Here is a 5,512-nt window from a genome sequence, read left to right as displayed (position 1 = left end):
CTCTAAACACCTGCAAAAGATTCCTGAGGCCTTTAAAACTCCCAGCCTGGTTCATCACTCAAAACCCCAATCATGGGTAAGACTGCCGACCTGACTGCTGTCCAGAAGGCCACTATTGACACCCTCAAGCAAGAGGGTAAGACACAGAAAGACATTTCTGAACGAATAGGCTGTTCCCAGAGTGCTGTATCAAGGTACCTCAGTGGGAAGTCTGTGGGAAGGAAAAAGTGTGGCAGAAAACGCTGCACAACGAGAAGAGGTGACCGGACCCTGAGGAAGATTGTGGAGAAGGGCCGATTCCAGACCTTGGGGGACCTGCAGAAGCAGTGGACTGAGTCTGGAGTAGAAACATCCAGAGTCACCGTGCACAGGCGTGTGCAGGAAATGGGCTACAGGTGCCGCATTCCCCAGGTCAAGCCACTTTTGAACCAGAAACAGCGGCAGAAGCGCCTGACCTGGGCTACAGAGAAGCAGCACTGGACTGTTGCTCAGTGGTCCAAAGTACTTTTTTCAGATGAAAGCAAATTCTGCATGTCATTCGGAAATCAAGGTGCCAGAGTCTGGAGGAAGACTGGGGAGAAGGAAATGCCAAAATGCCAGAAGTCCAGTGTCAAGTACCCACAGTCAGTGATGGTCTGGGGTGCCGTGTCAGCTGCTGGTGTTGGTCCACTGTGTTTTATCAAGGGCAGGGTCAATGCAGCTAGCTATCAGGAGATTTTGGAGCACTTCATGCTTCCATCTGCTGAAAAGCTTTATGGGGATGAAGATTTCATTTTTCAGCACGACCTGGCACCTGCTCACAGTGCCAAAACCACTGGTAAATGGTTTATTGACCATGGTATCACTGTGCTCAATTGGCCTGCCAACTCTCCTGACCTGAACCCCATAGAGAATCTGTGGGATATTGTGAAGAGAACGTTGAGAGACTCAAGACCCAACACTCTGGATGAGCTAAAGGCCGCTATCGAAGCATCCTGGGCCTCCATAAAACCTCAGCAGTGCCACAGGCTGATTGCCTCCATGCCACGCCGCATTGAAGCAGTCATTTCTGCAAAAGGATTCCCGACCAAGTATTGAGTGCATAACTGTACATGATTATTTGAAGGTTGATGTTTTTTGTATTAAAAACACTTTTCTTTTATTGGTCGGATGAAATATGCTAATTTTGTGAGATAGGAATTTTGGGTTTTCATGAGCTGGATGCCACAATCATCCGTATTAAGACAATAAAAGACCTGAAATATTTCAGTTAGTGTGCAATGAATCTAAAATATATGAATGTTAAATTTTCATCATGACATTATGGAAAATAATGAACTTTATCACAATATGCCTATATTTTGAGAAGGACCTGTAATGGTTTGATCTTAATGTACTGTGAACAACATAAAGTAAACCAGCTGCAAAAGTGCACCTTGCACACTTTCAAAAATAATAAAATAAATCTATTTCAAAGCAAACTAAAAAAACTGAAGGAAATTTGATTATGTCCACAGAAAGAGTCACTCTTAACAATTCAGTTTGACTTTGATGGCTGCCATTTTGGCCCAAAAACAATCATGTGCCGTCTGATCGCAGATCTGAGCAGCTGAGCCTCCACCTCCAGATACAGTCAATCAACTGTGTAACCACTTGATAAGCAACTTCGCCATGTGGTGTTGATTTTCTGGAGGAGGGGAACATAAACAAGCAGTGGTGAGTTATTGTGGGAACAGTTTTAAGAGGGGAGTAAAAACTATTTTCTATTGCAAAAGTGCTCTCTGAAGGATAAAAGGCATTGTGAACCTGTGGGACAAAAAGCTCCATGTCAGCAGTCGGAATCCAAACCTCAGCATGAACTTCTAAAATGGAAACATCTGAGCAATATAATTTTATGCGAGGTAATTATGTGTGGTTGTCTACAGTTATCCATCTTTATTAGTCCGAAATTAATATCCGGTTTGTTTCATAATACCAGTGCAGTGCATACTGTAGTTCTCCTGTTTCAGAAGACAACAACACAATGAGTGAAATTTGTCTGTTGCCAAGTTGATAGAAGTAAAGGTTTCACACATTGGCACACATGCAGAAAAGTAAACAGCCTCTTACCACTGTGTTAGATTGGTCTTGATCTGCCCAAAACATCTGCAGAAAAATGCCAAACATTTTCTGGATTTAACTAATCAAACCCCCCTGGAGCTGTTGTTTCTGGCCTGCAGTGAGGCAGTCATCCAATTCAAGAAGCTTTCAGACTGATAAATTAAAACTAGGCCCGAGGAAGGTGCTGCTGCAATGTGGGAACAATTAGTCTGCTGGGGAAACAAACTGCAGCCTTCACATTTACACACAGTATTTATTTAGTGTCGGTTCTAAACAGCACCCTCTCGTCCAGTGCCAGAGGAGGATTATGTGGGTTGATGTGTGCAAAATGAAAGGACACTGGTCAACATTTTGCTGTATCAAGAAGACTCATGTTTCCTAGGGTTATGCCTACCCCTCTCTAGTCCTTTGCACTTAATCTGGTAGGGGTACAAATATTCCACTTCTGTGATGCAACACTCCTGCAAAAAAGCTGCAAAATTATCAGTTCTCAACGATTCTTCTGTGTAAACATCCATCAATCCATTGTGTTTAACAGCTTATCCTTGCAGGGTTACAAGGGGCTTGGTGCCTATCTTGTGTGGTCATTGGGCAAGAGGCAGGACAGGTCATGATTTTAAACTGTGGGATGAAGCCAGAGTGCCCAGAGAGAACCCACGCATTCATGTAAACTTCCTGCTGACAGACCCCAGGCAAGGCTATGAGTCCGGGACCTTCCTACTGCAAAGCAAATGGCTGACCTCTGTGCCACCATACTGCCCCTATGTAAGCATATAGAACTAGATATTCCCAGTGATAATACACTGGTGCAGAGAGAAAGGTAAATATGTCTTCATTTCCTTTGCTATGTTTCTAAATTACTTGATGAGTTGTTGCCATTGGAACATTAACAATTTTAAACATATTACCGAAAAAAGATATAGACATTTTCAACATTGCAATCTTGATGCTCTCTGAAATGGTTTTCCAACAGTCTTGAAGGAGTTCCCAGAGATGCTTAACACTTGTTGGCCCTTTTGCCTTCACTCTGCGGTCCAGCTCACCCCAAACCATCTCGATTGGGTTCAGGTCCGGTGACTGTGGAGGCCAGGTCATCTGGCGCAGCACCCCATCACTCTCCTTCTTGGTCAAATAGCCCTTACACAGCCTGGAGGTGTGTTTGGGGTCATTGTCCTGTTGAAAAATAAATGATGGTCCAACTAAACGCAAACTGGATGGAATAGCATACCGCTGCAAGATGCTGTGGTAGTCATGCTGGTTCAGTATGCCTTCAATTTTGAATAAATCCCAAACAGTGTCACCAGCAAACCACCCCCACACCATCACACCTCCTCCTCCATGCTTCACGGTGGCAACCAGGCATGTAGAGTTCATCCGTTCACCTCTTCTGCGCCGCACAAAGACACGGTGGTTGGAACCAAAGATCTCAAACTTGGACTCACCAGACCAAAGCACAGATTTCCACTGGTCTAATATCCATTCCTTGTGTTCTTTAGCCCAAACAAGTCTCTTCTGCTTGTTGCCTGTCCTCAGCAGTGGTTTCCTAGCAGCTATTTTACCATAAAGGCCTGATTCACACAGTCTCCTCTTAACAGTTGTTCTAGAGATGTGTCTGCTGCTAGAACTCTGTGTGGCATTGACCTGTTCTCTAATCTGAGCTGCTGTTAACCTGTGATTTCTGAGGCTGGTGACTCGGATGAACTTATCGTCCGCAGCAGAGGTGACTCTTGGTCTTCCTTTCCTGGGCCGGTCCTCATGTGAGCCAGTTTCTTTGTAGCGCTTGATGGTTTTTGCGACTGCACTTGGGGACACTTTCAAAGTTTTCCCAATTGTTCGGACTGACTGACCTTAATTTCTTAAAGTAACGATGGCCACTCGTTTTTCTTTACTTAGCTGCTTTTTTCTTGCCATAATACAAATTCTAACAGTCTATTCAGAAGGACTATCAGCTGTGTACTGTATCCACCTCCTGCACAACACAACTGACGGTCCCAACCCCATTTATAAGGCTTGAAATCCCACTTATTAAACCTGACAGGGCACACCTGTGAAGTGAAAACCATTTCAGGTGACTACCTCTTGAAGCTCTTCAACAAAATGCCAAGAGTGTGTGGAGCAGTAATCAAAGCAAAAGGTGGCTACTTTGAAGAACCTAGAATATAAGACATATTTTCAGTTGTTTCACACTTTTTTGTTCAGTATATAATTCCACATGTGTTAATTCATAGTTTTGATGCCTTCAGTGTGAAGCTACACTATTCATAGTCATGAAAATAAAGAAAACTCTTTGAATGAGAAGGTGTGTCCAAACTTTTGGTCTGTACAGTATTAAAAAAAGTATTTGACCCATTATAGATTTACACAGTTTTAGCTTTTTTAACACTTAAATGTTTGAGATCATAAAATAAAATTCAGTTTCAGACAAAATAACCTGAATACATACAAAAAGCAGTTTTCAGTGATTATTAAATTTATCAAGGAAAAAAAAAGCTATCCAAAGCAGCCTGGCACTGTATATAAAAATATAAATGATATAAATAAAAAAATAAAAAATACTTAAATAAAATATAAATAGCTGATAAAAAAACTAAAATGAAAAAAGATCTATTAAATGGCAAATATGTTTTCACAGAACTGTGTATTTATGTGGACAAATAAACAGGTTTACACGACTCCATTCAGCTTTGATCATTTAAATGAGATTTCTGTAATCAGACGACAGAAAAAATAGGCCTATGAGACACGTTGCAAACTGTAAAAATCAACAACTTAGATCCTTCTATATTTTTTTTCCTACTATAAAACACTAAACTGTTTATATTTATAAAATCGGTGCAGTCATATTGGTTGGTTGATGCTGTGAAATATTGATTTGACCTGACAATTTCTCCATTTTGTAGTGGTCATAAAAAAACAGCTTAATTTTATCACAATTTCACTGCTCACATATGATAATAATCATAATAATTTACAAAAATCATCACTAGTTTAAATTTAAGTGCATTAGGTGGTATCTATTTCTTAAATTACTGACAGACATTTATAGAAATAATATTTAAAATGATTTAAAAATAAATACTTTTTACTCAAAGTCCAATGAATAACCATCACCCCAACCAATCTAATATCCTGTGACAAGGGTCGTTAATTAATTATGAAATATTTATTTTATTAAAAATATTAAAATGTCTTCATTTAAGTTCAGTTTAGGTTTTAATTTAATGAAGGAGCCATTAAGAAATCTGTACTATTATAAAAAACCTAATAAATGCCCAAATGTGAAAAAATATATATATATTTTCGTATTACCGTAATTATCTTTCAAAAAGAAGTTAGAAGGGTAACGTTCACGTCACCTTTTCTGAAAACCAATCCGGTGTTTATCCGTGTTTTGTAACAGCCAATCAGCATCCTAGATTCATTATATGCGGAA

Source organism: Girardinichthys multiradiatus, chromosome 5 (genome assembly GCF_021462225.1).
Source record: "Girardinichthys multiradiatus isolate DD_20200921_A chromosome 5, DD_fGirMul_XY1, whole genome shotgun sequence".
NCBI lineage: Eukaryota > Metazoa > Chordata > Actinopteri > Cyprinodontiformes > Goodeidae > Girardinichthys > Girardinichthys multiradiatus.
This window is presented reverse-complemented; position numbering follows the sequence as displayed.